Source organism: Periplaneta americana, chromosome 5 (genome assembly GCF_040183065.1).
Source record: "Periplaneta americana isolate PAMFEO1 chromosome 5, P.americana_PAMFEO1_priV1, whole genome shotgun sequence".
NCBI lineage: Eukaryota > Metazoa > Arthropoda > Insecta > Blattodea > Blattidae > Periplaneta > Periplaneta americana.
In genome coordinates, this window is record NC_091121.1 from 192041190 (window position 1) to 192059350 (window position 18161).

Below are 18161 nucleotides of genomic sequence, written 5' to 3' on the forward strand. Positions count from 1 at the left end.
ATATTTTTAGAGCTAATATTTCTTGGTACTTCCAGACAAATTGATTTCCAAAGACTTTCTGCTGCGGTATTGGCACACTGCTAACACACGGATCATTAAAAATCAATCGGTTATGCCCTGGGTTACGCCTTGTCATGCAAGTTCAGATCGATGTTTGGTATTACGTACACGTAAAAATCACATCGTGTGAAAATATTTACTCCATGCTTTGTGAATCTACTTATATTTTTATACCCAATCGACTCTTCCTCCGATAGGTCCTTGGTTTAGTCCATCAATCGGTCATGCGGACGTTCCGAGTTGGAGTATTTGTCTGAAAAATCCATAGTAACTTTTGTGGAGGACAAGGTCGCAGTTGTTCCCCCCCTCCACACACATCAGCATCAATGCGTCCGATTTACATTTCGTTATCATTTTGTACAATATTCTTTTGAGAAGATTAACTCCGTACGTAGATGACATTATTGGGGATCATCAGTGCGGTTTTCGGCGTAATAGATCGACTATTGATCAGATTTTTTGTATTCCACAGATAATGGAGAAAAAATGGGAGTATAAGGGTACAGTGCATCAGTTATTCATAGATTTCAAAAAGGCATATGACTCGGTTAAGAGAGAAGTTTTATATGATATTCTTATTGAATTTGGTATTCCCAAGAAACTAGTTCGATTAATTAAAATGTGTCTCAGTGAAACGTACAGCAGAGTTCGTATAGGTCAGTTTCTGTCAGATGCATTTCCAATTCACTGTGGGCTAAAGTAAGGAGATGCACTATCACCTTTACTTTTTAACTTTGCTCTAGAGTATGCCATTAGGAAAGTCCAGGATAACAGAGAGGATTTGGAATTGAACGGGTTACATCAGCTGCTTGTCTATGCGGATGACGTGAATATGTTAGGAGAAAATCCACAAACGATTAGGGAAAACATGGGAATTTTACTTGAAGCAAGTAAAGAGATAGGTTTGGAAGTAAATCCTGAAAATACAAAGTATATGATTATGTCTCGTGACGAGAATATTGTACGAAATGGAAATATAAAAATTGGAAATTTACCTTTCGAAGAGGTGGAGAAGTTCAATTATCTTGGAGCAACAGTAACAAATATAAATTATATTCGGGAGGAAATTAAACACAGAATAAATATGGGAAATGCCTGTTATTATTCGGTTGAGAAACTTTTATCATCCAGTCTGCTGTCAAAAAATCTGAAAGTTAGAATTTATAAAACAGTTATATTACCTGTTGTTCTGTATGGTTGTGGAACTTGGATTCTCACTTTGAGAGAGGAACAGAGGTTAAAGGTGTTTGAGAATAAGGTGCTTAGGAAAATATTTGGGGCTAAGAGGGATGAAGGTACAGGAGAATGGAGAAAGTTACACAACACAGAACTGCACGCATTGTATTCTTCACCTGACATAATTAGGAACATTAAACCCAGACGTTTGAGATGTGCAGGGCATGTAGCACGTATGGGCGAATCCAGGAATGCATATAGAGTGTTAGTTGGCACGCCGGAGGGAAAAAGACCTTTGGGGAGGCCGAGACGTAGATGGGAAGATAATATTAAAATGGATTTGAGGGAGGTGGGATATGATGATAGAGAATGGATTAATCTTGCTCAGGATAGGGACCAATGGCGGGCTTATGTGAGGGCGGCAATGAACTTCCGAGTTCCGTAAAAGCCAGTAAGTAAGTAAGTAAGTATCATTCTAATAGCATTCCGCAATCTTCGGTTGGCGACGCGCGGAGATGACTGGTCTAGAGATTAGCGTGTTTGCCTGCTTCGAAACCTGAATACTCAGCGGACCTTAGCGTAATCAGCCTATGTAGGTTTGGAATGCGTCTAACTGGTGGTAAGCGTAATAGTTATCTGAGATGAAGGTAGCGCTAGGGTCCGGCCTTCCTTTTTGGGGATAATAATAATAATAATAATAATAATAATAATAATAATAATAATAATAATAATAATACTTACTTATGGCTTTTAAGGAATCCGGAGGTTCATTGCCGTCCTCACATAAGCCCTCCATCGGTCCCTAACCTGTGTAAGATTAATCCAGTCTCTACCATCTCATCCCACCTCCCTCAAATCCATTTTAATATTATCTTCCCATCTACGTCTCGGCCTCCCCAAAGGTCTTTTTCCTCCGACCTCCCAACTAACACTCTATATGCATTTCTGGATTCGCTCATACGTGCTACATGTCCTGCCCATCTCAAACGTCTGGATTTAATGTTCCTAATGATGTCAGGTGAAGATATAATGCGTGCAGTTCTGCGTTGTGTAACTTTCTCCATTCTCCTGTAACTTCATCCCTCTCAGCCCTAAATATTTTCCTAAGAACCTTATTCTCAAACATCCTTAACCTCTATTCTCTCTCAAAGAGAGAGTCCAAGTTTCACAACCATAAAGAACAACCGGTAATATAACTGTTTTATAAATTCTAACTTTCAGCTTTTTTGACAGCAGACTGGATGATAAAAGTTTCTCAACCGAATAATAACAGGCATTTCCCATATTTAGCCTGCGTTTAATTTCCTCCCGAATGGTTAGCAAGATGATCCCCCCAGCCGTTATAGCTCCCTTTGATAGCTATCTTAGCTCCCCAAGTGCATCACGATGCTGGGTGAGCACCGGTCCCATACACTGACCGAATTTCATGAGAAAATATTAATTTTAATGACATCATTAAATATCGAAGTCTTCCTTTTTAATTCAAGAGTTAGTTTTTACTATCATTTGTATATAAAATTCGATTTCTATTATTATTATTATTATTATTATTATTATTATTATTATTATTATTATTATTATTATTTATTTCTTTATTTATTTATTTATTTATTTTCTAACCTTTAAGATAAAAAAGATAGTTATTGAAAAATAAGAATTAAAATGATAAATAAATTTAAATATTTGGGTTCAATTCAAGAAGTTGATTAGAATAGTGTAGGCCTAACTGAAATAGAAAAAAAGACAAGTGAAAAATGGAGGATAATTGGCAGTTTATTTTCCAGACGTCAAGATCTTGATTATTTATTTTTTTGTAAAGTCATTAAGGGTGATATTGATTGTGAATCATTCATAAGCAATAGACTATCAGTCTTTGTATTCCTGCTAAGGGTTTAAGATTTCATAAAACCTTTTTATAATAGAAATTCTAAATCTCTCTCTCTGGTCTCCAGATGTATAAAATATGCTAATTTGGATGGATTGAACTTGGATCCATTTAGGGTGTGGTGTGTATTTTTTGGAGTTTTATGTCAGTTATTAATTTATGTCTTATGTTTAGATATTATGTATTCTAATATTGTCCCGCGCCGTGGCTCGTGGTCTAAGGCATTCTGCCTAGGCCTAGGACTCGCGTTACGGAATGCGCGCTGGTTCGAGTCCTCATGAGGAAAGAAATTTTCTCATGAAATTTCGGCCAGTGTATGGGACCGGTGCCCACCCAGCATCGTGATGCACTTGGGGAGCTACGATAGGTAGCGAAATCCAGTTACGAAAGCCATCTATAACGGCTGAGGGGATCATCGTGCTAACCACACGATACCTCCATTCTGGTTGGATGATCGTTCACCTCTACTTCGGCATGTGGACGTGAGACCAGCAGCCGGATGGTCGGCCATAGTCCTTCATGGGCTGTCGTGCTTCGGATTATTATTATTCTACTATTATTCTCGTCTGCTCACGCCCCTACTTGGACTCTCACTTTGAGAGAGGAACAGAGATTAAGGGTGTTTGAGAATAAGGTTCTTAGGAAAATATTTGGGGCTAAGAGAGATGAAGTTACAGGAGATTGGAGAAAGTTAAACAACGCAGAGCTGCACGCATTGTATTCTTCACCTGACTTAATTAGGAACATAAAATCCAGACGTTTGAGATGGGCAAGACATGTAGCACGTATGGGCGAATCCAGAACTGCATATAGAGTCTTAGTTGGGAGGCCGGAGGGAAAAAGACCTTTAGGGAGGCCGAGACGTAGGTGGGAAGATAACTTTAAAATAGATTTGAGGGAGGTGGGATATGATGATAGAGAATGGATTAATCTTGCACAGGATAGGGACCGATGGCGGGCTTATGTGAGGGCGGCAATGAACCTCCGGGTTCCTTAAAAGCCAGTAAGTAAGTATTATTCTCGTCATCTTTTATATCATTTGTATTATATTCATTTATATGATTCTATCCTTTTATTTTCAATTACCATTATTTTTTATTGTCATATTTTGATAATTATTCCTATGTATTTTTATTAATGTTTTTTTAATGAATTGTCTTGTGCTGAACTATTATTGACCCCTGGCTGTTGTACAGCACATTAAATATATTTAATGTGCTGTACTAATATATATTAGTAAATAAATAGTAAATAAATTATTATAATAATAATTTTTATTATTATTATTAATATTATTATTATTATTATTATTATTATTATTATTATGTTTATGGAAATTTCTGAATGTACAGAATAGAAATGTTCTCTCTTCTTCCGAAGAACGATGTTGGTATTTCAGCTACACGAATAGCACAATCTGTTAGCATCATTGCTGATATATAGGCTATGCACAGGAGGGAAATCTTCTCCCTCTCCTTACGATCTTTGATGTTGGCATTTCAGCTACACGGATAGCACAGTCTGTTAGTATCACTGCAGATATGTTACAGTGCACATCGTATCCAGACGTCTCTTTTTGTACCACGTGTTTTTATTTAAGATATTCGCGGAGTTATTAGCTACATATCCGTGAATGACAGTGGACTGTAGAGATTTTACATTACTTAATAAAGTCGCTGTTCAAGTTTACAAGAAATCTAAAAGAGTACGAGTGTTATCTGTAGGCCTAAAATAAATCCTAGACTTCTGCGAAACTCTAACTTATTTGATTGGCTGAGCGATACAGAGAAGGATGCAGGATAAGTACGTGCCAAGGTTTCCAGCAGCATTATGGATGAGAAGTCATCACCAATTTCATAAACCGCGTAAAGGAATCGGTAAGCAAATAACTTATATAATTTTATTTCTTAATGCATTGACAATATTCCAGAATTTAGAGTTGAAATAGAGACAAGTGTAAGTGGAGTTAGTGGTCGAAAAAAAACTACTGCTGGGGCAGGTTTTCTGTTTGCTATTTAAGTTCACCTCGTCATTATTTCATCAACACTCTGTCCATCTTCTCGTGGTGTGGAAGGGAAGGCCTGATAGCTTTATTTATTTATTTACTTATTTATTTATTTACTTATTCATTTATAAACTTATTTACTTATTTATTTATTTACTTCGTTATTTACTTAATTACTTATTTTATTTATTTACCTATTTATTTATTTTCATTTATTTATTTACATTTTATTTATTTATTTATTTATTTATTTATTTATTTTTATTTAAGTATTTATTTATTTACGTATTTATTTATTTAAGTATTTATTTATTCATTTATTTATTTATTCACACATTTATTTATTTATTCACTCATTTATTTATTTATTCATTCATTCATTCATTCATCCATCGATCCATCCATCCATCCATCCATCCATCCATCCATCCATCCATCCATCCATCCATTTATTCATTCTGGTGGAGTTAAGGCCATCAAGGTTTCTCATCCACACCACCAGAAGATTATTACTGGTGTTATTATTATTATTATTATTATTATTATTATTATTATTATACTTATGGCCTTTACAGAACCCGGAGGTTCATTGCCGCCCTCACATAAGGCCCCCCCCCATCGGCCCTTACCCTGAGCAAGATTAATCCAGTCTCCAACAACATATCCCACCTCACGCAAATCCATTTTAATAACTTATTATCATCCCATCTACGTCTCAGTCTCCCCAAAAGTCCTTTTCCTCGACCTCCCAACTAACACTCTATAAGCATTTCTAGAATCGCTCATACGTGCTACATGCCCTGCCCATCTCAAACGTTCCTAATTATGTCAGATGAAGAATACAATGCGTGCAGTTTTGTGTTTAACGTTCTCCAGTCTCCTGTAACTTCATCTCTCTTAGCCCCGAATATTTTCCTAAGCACCTCATTTTCGAAAACCGTTCCTCTCTTTCTCTCTCAAAGTGAGGGTCAAAGTTTCACAGCCATACAGAACAACCGATAATATAACTGTTTTATAAATTCTAACTTTCAGCTTTTTGACAGCAGACTGGATGACAAACGCTTCTCAACCAATAATAACAGGCATTTCCCATATTTATTCTGCGTTTAATTTCCTCCCGAGTGTCATTTATATTTGTTACTGATTATAATAATAATATCATCATTAGACTTCGTGGAATTGCCACGGGAATCGTAAGGTTTACTGCGCACGCGGTATGGACTGTATAAGAAGGGGACGTGCAAAGGATGGAGTATGCCTCTAATGTAAACACTGAGCAGTATACTGCGGTTACAATAAAACCTGTATCCTGCATTCAAGAAATATAATGAATGATCATTCAAGTAGCAACTGTCTAAACATGTAAATACACAATTATTTTACAGTGTGATATATTAACTCTTAAAATTTAATGTAAGATACTCACATCATCCTTGAATATGTGCATTACAGTGAAGAGTTACGTACATTTTGAGCGACTGCAAAGTAGCCTCCTCCGATGGTCACTTAAACAGTTTTTATTTTGCGAAAGTGTATGTTCAACATCACACGATGTAATACGTACATATTTGAAGAACGAAAATCACTACTTTTTAGTACACCAACTTCAGATGTCTTATCTTGACTTGATGGTAAATAATTTATAATACGAAGTTTTGAATAGGCAGAATTTTTAGCAATAATGTTTCTCAACTTACATTTCACTTTTTCTGAAATTAGTGAATTATTGTTATTTTGGATAACGGTTTGTGGTACTTTATCCACTATATTAAGAGCTTATGAGAGTTGTAGTTTAGACGATTCTAACGTGATGATACTTTTGGATACGAATTTAAAATTAGAATTAATGAACAGAATATTTTCCAATAGCTGTTCAGAAGGCAATGATTTTATAGCTGCAACAGCGGAACTGTCTGTGCTATCCAATGCATCAGTTACCTCCATTATTTTGCCGTAATGTTCTGCATAATAATTAACAGCATCCAACCACGTTCCCCAACGGGTCAAGACTGGCTGCGGGGGTAAGGGTATTCCAGGGGCAATTATTTGGAACAGCGACACTCTCATTTAGTATGTTTGGTTGAATTCTTGTCTGCACTGAACAAATGTTAAGCTTTGACTATTCCAACCACAGTAATGCAAAAACAAGTGCTTACATAGGTATACATTAGCTGTAGCTGCTCTATCTATTTGGACCGGTCACAACTCTTAACATGAACTGCTTATACTACCAGATCGGGCGGTCGCTCACCACCTCCTCTATACTACCGTACATCGGCAACCTGATTGCATGCTGCGTGTGGTAATTCAACGAAGTCTAATCATCATCATCATCATCATCATCATCTCTTTATCGCTGTTACATAAGCAAGCGCCGGGCTTTTTCAATTAATATTGGGTTTTATATCTGACCAACCACGTAAGTTGAAATAAATTCAGAGGGAATATCCATGAATGGATTTATTTATCCGTAGCAGCGCGTCTTCTGCGGAGGCTAAGTGGCCAGACCATCAGCCTTTCAAGCAGGAGATTCGAACTCTAATCCCGGTCAGGTCTGGGTATTTTCATTGCAAATAACATCGCAGTTGAGATTTTTTTCGAGTTCTGACGTTCCCCTATGTTAAATATCTACATCACTCTGTCGAAATATTCATTTCACTACCATTTCATAATATTCACCGATCGCCGGACGGTAGAGCGAGGTTGACTGCTCGATACCCGTACAGTACATGGGGCAGGTATGCTCATTCTCTGACTCCCGATTACGTTCTGTAATCACAACCTTCGAATGTAGAACGTGCTGTTCCTCGTTCGAAGCTCGACGGATGACTGCAGAAGGCAGTTCAAGTACTTAGTAAACGCACGAATAGCGCGGGACAATGACACAGTCAAAACCTTCTGTCAGCAAACGATCATTCCGTACAGCGTGGGAGGAAGACTATTTTTGTTGTATCTTCGGTGAAAACGGAAAGCGATTACTATATTGTAAGGTACTGTCAGGAATACTGCTGAGCAACATAAAACTACATTATAGGCTCTGCTACCCAGAACATGCCGAAGTGACAGAGAAGCTGTTTTCTGTAATATAGCCTATTTTCATTACACCAACGTTATTATTATTATTATTATTATTATTATTATTATTATTATTATTATTATTATTATTATTATTAGACCTATTATTATTGTTATTGTGGTGATTTTATTCCAGCAGAAATAGATATTTTGATAAAATAATTTTTCAGAGGTGCAACGTGCACTACAGTTTCAAGAATTGAAAGCACTTCATGAAAGGCCAAACATTGAAGAGAGTCGAACAATTCAGAGTCTATGTTTATGAGCAAGTTAGCCTATGTAGTATGTTGGGAATTAGCTAAGTCACTAAAACCCTTCACGGATGGTGAACTTGTAAAGAGATGTATGGTGCCTGAACAAAATATAGTTAATTATGTCTCTGTACTGCAACAGTTCAAATGTGAATTCACAGAACATAGATTTAGTGATTTTTAGACGTATGGAGAGTGATATTAGTATTTTTGTTAATCTTTTCATAAATTTAGTACAATCCGTGAGAGTGCAGTTCCAGGACGAGTTAATTGATTTACTAAGTAACGTAGAATTCAGAACTAAATGCAGAGAATATGACTTGACAAGCATAGAATTATTTAAAAAATGAACAAAACTAAATATTACAAGATGAGCTTATTCGTTGCCACTATGTTAGCTACCTTCGCCTCGACATATATGTGCGAAAAATTATTTTCGAGAGTGAAGGTTACTAAATCCAAACATAACGTAGGTCCCGATTAACAGATGAGCATCTTTAGCGCAATGCAGTAAATTCGTTGGAAATAGATTCCAGATTACTTGCAGAAAAGAATGCAGATGTTGAATAGACCGCAAAGTAGACTATATGGTGGAATATGAGAATGATATTATCTATGGTATTATTATATCATAACTATATTAAATATAATAAATAATGTAATAACTGAATATTGCAGTGGTATACTCTTTCCTTTTTCAAATTCAGTTTATTATCCGTATTTGTAAGAGAGTAAGAACTATGCTACGGGCCGTGCTGCAATGTAGTTGCGGAGCCCAGTATGTGTTATGCAGTGCAGCATCATCCGTGTAATCGGGGCTTTTACAATTTTGAGCATACCTGACATAGGGTGTAAGGGGTATAAATTCCGTCCTTTTCACAGTCGTCGGGGACGGTCTACGGGATCAAAAAAGTCCATACAATATAGGGTCAAAACTTGATAGTTTTCCGAGAAAAAAATATTTCTTCTCTTATTTTATTCGCGTTACACTGCGCATATAGTTAGTAAAATTACGAAAACAATTACATCGGTAGGTATATCTAGGAGAGAGTTAATATTAGTTTAAATAAATATTTGCATGTTCTATTACGTTTTCGTGAAATTAAATAAAATTGCATGCTTAACCTTGTTAATATTCTGGTGTGAGAGACGTGGCAACGTGTTCAGCAGGCAGTATTCTGCACAGACGTAAGTACGAGTCAGCTGAGTTCAAGCTCCCTGTCCATAGCTCTACTGCCGAGCGGATGACAGTTCAGTACAGGGTATTCGAAAAACAACTTACAATGTCATTCACAGTTTAGGAGTATCATATGTTATTAATTTATGGAGAAAGTCGTCGTAATTCAAGTGAGGCAAGAAAGATGTACCGTCAACGTTTTCCTCAAAGAAGGTTACCTAATCGGCGAACTTTTGTGGCAGTTTCTCAACGATTATTAGAAACTAGAAGTCTCTTACCCCGTTTCGAAAATCACACAACCAGAAATATCTTTAAAAATGGTACTGATTTATGGAAACGGGAGAGATTAAAATGTTACATTTCAAAAAATGTTGGTGTGATGTTGTGCAGTAAACTATTATTGTTTATTTTTTAGACGTACAATAAAAAAATAGACCAATATCTATACTAATAATAAATCTGTAGCCGAATTTTTTCTGGTAATTTTCGATTTTCCAAAAATAATTGGTCGTAACATATATAATTAACCACCCTGAAACCGAAAATCGCATTTTTGAAATTCTTGTTTGTATGTCTGTCTGTATGTTTGTTACCTTTTCACGCGATAATGGCTGAACCGATTTATATGAAAATTGGAATATAAATTAAGTTAGTTGTAACTTAGATTTTAGGCTATATGGCATTCAAAATACTTTATTTAAAAGGGGGGTTATAAGGGGGCCTGAATTAAGTAAATCGAAATATCTCGCTTATTATTGATTTTTGTGAAAAATGTTACATAAGAAAAGTTTCTTTAAACATGATTTGCGATAAGTTTTATTCTTTACAAAATTTTTATAGCACTGATATTTAATGAGATAAATGAGTTTTAAAATTAAAATAACGCATCTAAGACGGTGCAATGAATTAAGAACAAATGACTACGTCTATAAGGGGCCTTGGACAACAACAATCGAAAGCTATTAAACATAGCCTACAGATAATGTTTCTGTGTTTTTATGAAGTAATATCAGAAGCTAAATTAACCGATTTGTATAATTAATTATTATTTCACCATTGGAAAGTGTAGTTTCTCTAGATGGACATAATGCTATAATGTTATTACAGTAACGTCTGAGTAAATCGAGGACAGGTAAGATTAAAATAGCTTCTTATGCACAGAAAATTTGATAGCCTATTTTGTACATTCGTTTTCTGTAGTTCTTAAAATAATATTTATGTACACTCATTTTAATCTCAGAGAATTAACGAACAACGAGAGTGTATTGATTTAGTATGCAGTAATAGTACGTTAGCTTAGCAATCCATTATTTTATAATTCAAATTTTAACTATGCTCAATTGAATCGTGTTAAAATACATAAAATACATATGCAATAAATGCAATGCAAAAAAATTGGGTAATGAGCGAAGCAGATTATCTTGCGCTGTTGTAAAAGTTGTTCCCTGGATCAAACGTCCTATTTTAATTGTGTAATTACTTTATATTTATTTCTAACAGGTGCAGCGGAGCGCACGGGTACGGCTAGTTGTTAAATAAAATGGAAATTTACCATGAAGTTGTATTAATGAGACTGAAAGTTTGTATGTGCTGTTCGTTTTATGTAAACAACGGTCCGCCCCTGCATTAGAACAGAGCATCTGTTTTGTACCAGTATGTCTGTACCCGCTTGAGGTGTACCATGTACTTGTAAACTCCCTCTTCCCCATCCAGCAACGTTGCCAAACGCCTAATATTGTAAACTTTAATAATTACTTAAATATTGCATTTAGAAAAAATTGTGAGGACATTTTTTCTTCCTTATGACATCAACAATCATCAGTTAAAATAATGGCACTTATAAGCCTTACACCCTGTATACACGGAGTCTTTCAGTTTGATCAAGAGGGAAAATGCTGCAGTCTAATTGGGCCACAGAAAAAACAAGGCCAATCTGTGATATCTTCCTACACAAGGGACTGACTCCTTATTTGCGATTCGTTAGATGGGTTAAATGAGGAGAGATAGCTAAGTGACACGAGTCCGAGGTATGTGAAAAAGTTAGTGAGTTAGTTGAGGGAATTGACTTAAGTGCGATGTCTCCAGTGTCCAGTGTTCGTAGATATCGAAGTTTCAGCATTTTTTTCACACTATTCTCATATAATTACAGTATTTATGGAAAACTCATTTTTGACATTACTCTCACAAAATCATTTATGGAAATGTTAGAAATTTATTTTTTCAGTCGTTGACTTTATTACTTTATATATTTTGTTAGGTGTTAACCTTTACATAATAAGTTGTGTGATATATGAACGTTTTCGTTGAGCATTTCAACATCATCAGATACAAACTGTCATTTTACAATATCAATACTCTCAGTGTTATCTACACAATCTACACATACAATACATGTTTACTATCATATGGGGATAAAACCTATTAAAAATTATATGAATTAATTTTATAATGTTCAATTGTGGATACCCCAAATGTCAACAATTAAAATATACTTATATTATCATGGATATACTTTTTGCAAGTCATCACATGTGAACAATATTATGAGCGATGTAATGATATGAGACTAAAAGTGAGATTAAAATATAAAAATGAGCTACCTCTATTCAATGCTTTACTATGCATGTGAGGATTTGCAAATTACAATGCTTTGTTACAAGGTATTCATTTTTCCATATCATGGTGTAAGATTCTAGCCTGTTATAACTGCCTATATTTTGCAGATCTTGGTGTTATTATTTATGCCAATATGTTGGGTTTAAATTGTTTATAGTTAATTAGATGATGGGCGTAAGTTCTGTTGTTGCTCATGTTACGGGATGATTATTCAATCCATGAGCAACAACAGAACTTACGCCCATCATCTAATTAACTATAAACAATTTAAACCCAACATATTGGCATAAATAATAACACCAAGATCTGCAAAATATAGGCAGTTATAACAGGCTAGAATCTTACACCATGATATGGAAAAGTGAATACCTTGTAACAAACATTGTAATTTGCAAATCCTCACATGCATAGTAAAGCATTGAATAGAGTTAGCTCATTTTTATATTTTAATCTCACTTTTAGTCTCATATCATTACATCGCTCATAATATTGTTCACATGTGATGACTTGCAAAAAATATATCCATGATAATATAAGTATACAGTAGAGTGCAAATTAATCCGGACACGAGATATTTTTACATTTTCTGTCATTGTTGGACTCACAGCTGCTCATACCGATTTAATTGACACCTGTAGTACGTGTAATTCCACTGTTGAAGGTCTGTCGTTATTATTTTTTTTATAATATGTGACATTTTGCCTGTCGTTTTGTACTTATAAGCATTTCAGTTGTGTTGAAGACTTAATACTGCAATCCTGTGTACATTCTGTCGTCTTCACAAATGGATACAACTCCACGAAAACGGTCTAAAATTATAACATTAGCAGAGCATTCTTCTATGACACAGAGACAAATTACTGCAGAATGTCACATCGGTTTGGCTACTGTTAATTCGATCATAAAACGATACAGAGAGACTGGATCCATCACACCCCAGAAAAAAGGAAACTGTGGCCGGAAAAGGAAGACTCCACCTGCAGATGATCGTTTGTCAGGAAAATTAAATTAAATCCTAGACTAACTGCTGTCGACTTAACCCGCGAGTTAATGGCTACCACTGGGGCGAATATTCACGTCACAACAGTGCGGCGTAGGCTTTTGGAAGCTGGACGAAGGGCTCGTAAGCCTATTAAGAAGCAACTGCTAACCCCTGTTATGTGCAAAAAACGCTTAATGTGGGCAAAATTACATCAACACTGGACAGTGAATGACTGGAAGAATGTACTTTTTTCCGATGAGTCTCATTTCGAGGTCCACGGCCACCGTGTTTCTTACGTACGGAAAGGATCCGAAAAAGTAACAGCAGCTCATCTCCAACAAGCACCCAAATACCCCCCTAAAGTAATGTTTTGGAGTTGTTTTACACATGAAGGGCCTGGAGCATTAATACCTATCAAGGGAATGATGAATTCTGACAAATATATTCACTTATTGGAAACCAGAATCGTACCCCAGCTGCAAAAATCATTTCTGGATGGCAGAGGTGTGTTCCAACACGACCTGGCACCATGCCATACGTCTCGAAAAACTACAGAATTCTTCAATAAGAAGAATATTCAGGTACTCCCCTGGCCAGGCAACTCACCCGACATCAACCCCATTGAGAACTTGTGGTCAATTTGCAAAAGAAGAATGCAAAAAATGGATTGTTCTACAAAGGAGAAGATGATTTCTGCCCTCCTTGGTGTATGGTTTCGCGATGAAGAAATGAAGAATATTTGTGGGAAATTAGTGGAATCCATGCCAAATCGTCTCAGAGTTGTTATTAGGAACAAGGGAGGCCACATAGATTACTGAGGTATGTCTTAGATACTTTTTTTTATCCCGTTTGAGTGTTTTTGCATAAGTAATTACGTTGTTCGGATTAATTTGCACGCTACTGTATTTTAATTGTTGACATTTGGGGTATCCACAATTGAACATTATAAAACTAATTCATATAATCTTTAATAGGTTTTATCCCCATATGATAGTAAACATGTATTGTATGTGTAGATTGTGTAGATAACACTGAGAGTATTGATATTGTAAAATGACAGTTTATATCTGATGATGTTGAAATGCTCAACGAAAACTTTCATACATCACACAACTTATTATGTAAAGGTTAACACCTAACAAAATATATGAAGTAGTAAAGTCAACGACTGAAAAAATAAATTTCTAACATATTCATGGACTTTTCTGAAAATTACGCAAAATGAATTGCAAAACATTTATGGGAAGTTCATTTCTATTGAACAATGTTAGGTAACTCTCCAACTGTTCAATCTTTTTTTTTATACAATTCTTAATTTTTCCTGATGTTTATTGGGCGAATTGAATTTGGATATGTGTCAATAAAAACTTCCATTAATACGTTCATAAACTGAAAAACATTTGGGTACGATCTGCAAACACTGAAATCAAAATGACTGTGAAATGACTCTCAAGCATTTCTTGCGTGTGACATAGGCTACTTCTGGACATGCCAGTCCCTAGAGAAAAGGAAAATGATGCAGACTCGCTCATGTTATAACCAGAAACTCTTTCCTTTCTCGCTTAACATTGACAGATCAATAAGCATAGTAGACAGCAATTGAATCTATGATTTGGTCGATTTTTTTTATTGTGACATACTAGTGTACTGAATTTACTTTCTCTTTATGTTTGTGTGTAGTTGTTTGTTTATTCCGAAATTACAAGACAATGGATACAAATTTTAAAATTATATTCACATACTTAGTTACAAATAGCTTTTAAGGAACCCGCAGGTTCATTGCCGCCCTCACATAAGTCCGCCATTGGTCCCTATCCTGAACAAGATTAATACAGTCTCTATCATCATATCCCACCTTCCTCAAATCCATTTTTATATTATCTTCTCATCTACGTCTCGGCCTACCCAAGGTCTTTTTCTCTCCGGCCTTCCAACTAACACTCTATATGCATTCCTTTGCTGTGGTGGTGCAAGAGATTCAGTCCAATTTCGAAGCTTATGCTATGGTTTCATAAGCTGCAAATCAAGATTTCAGGTATAACTCCCTGTAAAGTTGATTTGAACAATTTTTCCCTCGAAATTATGTTTCATAAGCTGTTTTTACGGTGATGGATTGTTAGCCCTTCACCCATCCCCCAAGCTGGAGGACAACCCTTTATCGGTTGTCCGCGACTGCTTATTCAATATATTCGCATCTACCCTCCATATCTGGAGGCCGTCTCCTCTACCCGCAACCTGAGGACGCGCCATGCCCTGGTGATAGGGACCCACAATACATGGCTTCTATTCGAATAATCTTAATAAAATAATTTTAATATGACACTTATATTTGCAGATGAAAAAGTAATTATAGCTAACTCTATTTGGAAATAAGACATGGGTAATGTCGAATTGGAAACGAATCTTCTATTAGCCAACCCTGCCTAATCGATCTATCTCAATCCGATCTGAACAACAGTTCTGGTTTTCTGGTCGAACTGGTATGCGTCCTTTACACACCTAGCGCAGTCTATTGGTGTGGGTTGTGAATGATCTTAGCTGGGGAAATGGTATAATACACGGTAATTCTGGAGAACGACCACTCCACGATTTTGGAACTTTATTTTTTTCACAAACAACGATTTCATGTTCGATTTTTTTAAGATAATAGAAAAAAATTCGGAAACTCATAATTTTGACTGTAATGTAACATACCCTATCACAATCTAACTATTTTTTTTCACAAACTACGATTTTATGCTCGGTTTTCGAAAAATAATGGGAAAAAAAATTCGGAAACGCATAATTTTCACTGTAATCTAACATACCCTATCACAATCTAATTATTATTTCTTTTATTTTTACTACGATTTTATGCTCGATTTTCGAAAAATAATGGAAAAAAATTCGGAAACGCATAATTTTGACTGTAATCTAACATACCCTGCCACAATCTATTTTTTTCACAAACTACGATTTTATGCTGGATTTTCGAAAAATAATGGAAAAAAATTCGGAAACGCATAATTTTGACTGTAATCTAACATACCCTATCACAATCTATTTTTTTTTTCACAAACTACGATTTTATGATCGATTTTCGAAAAAAATTCGGAAACGCATAATTTTTACTGTAATCTAGCTACCCTGTCACAATCTAAACTAGCATAATCTAACCTTAACTTAGCCTAACTAACGAAAACAAAACTAAGGTATGCTAACCTAACCTAACCTAACCTAACCTGGTTATGTTATGGGCCCTGCCTTCAGATCCGGACTTGCGCTCAGGTGAGGGTTCGATTCCCGCTTGGGCTGATTACCTGGTTGGTTTTCTCCTCGAGGTTTTCCCCAACCGTAAGGCAAATGTCAGGTAATCTATACCGAATCCTCGGCTTCATCTCGACATCACCGCTAAATAACATAGTAGTTGATAAGGCGTCGTTAAATAACCAACTCGAAAAATTAATAAATATTTTATAGCTCTGTCATTTGAAGGCGACCCCTCTGGTCCTACCTATCTGCCCTGATGATGTGAACTCTAACAAGGGAACGTTCAACACTGAGAGGTTACGTAGGACCTTCAAATTTTGTACACTGAAAGGTCGCATTTATAACAAATTTTCTAAATCGACTTATGAGACAGTTCAATAGTACTTGGAATATTAGTAGTAGTTTGGAAGCCCTGATGCTGTCGCTCGGAAGAGGGGAAGCTCTGTGTAGTATCTGTGTTGCGAGGCAATGACTTGCAAGTACGGAGTCTGACAACGAACATAACAGTGTACTGTAGCTGTAGAGCAGCCGTGTCGAAAGTGTGACCCCACGAGCACATTGTGGTTCGCAATAATAGCTGTGCATTTCTTCTCTCGCTTTCTACCTCCCACAACTCCCACCCTCTCACTCACTGGAGTCAAACTCCGTTCCATTTGTATTTGTCTCTGACCTGCGAGTGGCATATGTCTCTCTCGAAACCATGTACGAAAGTTCCAAGTAGGATGGGAGGACGCATTTTTTTGCTGTCAATATGATGAGAATATTAAATGTATGATTTGTTCACAAGTATTACGAGGAAAACGGTTGTATAACATAAAACGGCATTATACTACATGTTACTGATGAAACATTAAAAGGTTAAGTGTTGTTGTATTATTATTATTATTATTATTATTATTATCATCATCATCATCATCATCATCATCATCATCATCATCATAATTTCTGTAATTCGAACCTTTTTCAGCAGATGTACGAATAATGCGGTTAGATCTTCAATTCAAACTCGCTGATTTACTATGTGATGTTAAATGAAAGCTAGATGTTAGGACTTGACAATTGTTGAACTTTTCAAATCTTTGCAAAAAAATAAATATCCGAAGCTTCGCTCTTTCGCTTTCTCTTTTGAAGCCATGTTCGCTGCAACTTACGTTTGTGAAAAATTATTTTCAACAATGAAAATAGTAAAAACCAAATTTAGATCACGACTGACAGACAAATACCTTCGTGATCAACTACGACTGGCAGTAAGTGACATAATTCCTGATTTTGAAACTCTGTCGCAGAGACATTCTGAAGACAGTTAATTTTAGGTTGTGATAATGTGTCCTATGTTTTATTCTTCATTTCTTTCTTCGTTACACGTACTAAACATTAGTTTGTAGCCTTGTACTGTATAAAATTGTATTTAAGTGCTTGACGTAAGGAAAATGAAAATCCGTTAATAAGTCAGACAGTTGCTTCACTTCCCCTTCGGGTGTCCGCCTCCCTCCATAGGTGCTATGCACGTTGCAGGTTACACAGTTGCTAGGCGCACGATGACATTTTCGCCACGGCTGCTGTAGAGCTATAGGTTTAATTTGAGAGAAACTGAATACCATACTAGTCTAATTGTTTACGTGATGGAATCTTTCACCATATACACGAGCAATTACTAACTTGAATTAAATTATGTTAATCAATTT

General features: G+C 35.9%; 1 protein-coding gene across 1 annotated transcript in view; it reads left to right on the plus strand.

The window, feature by feature from the left end:
* LOC138700373 (endothelin-converting enzyme homolog) overlaps nt 1–18161 on the plus strand; it is a 122182-nt gene that overhangs the window by 17059 nt on the left and 86962 nt on the right. The gene's annotated exons all lie outside the window — the stretch shown is intronic.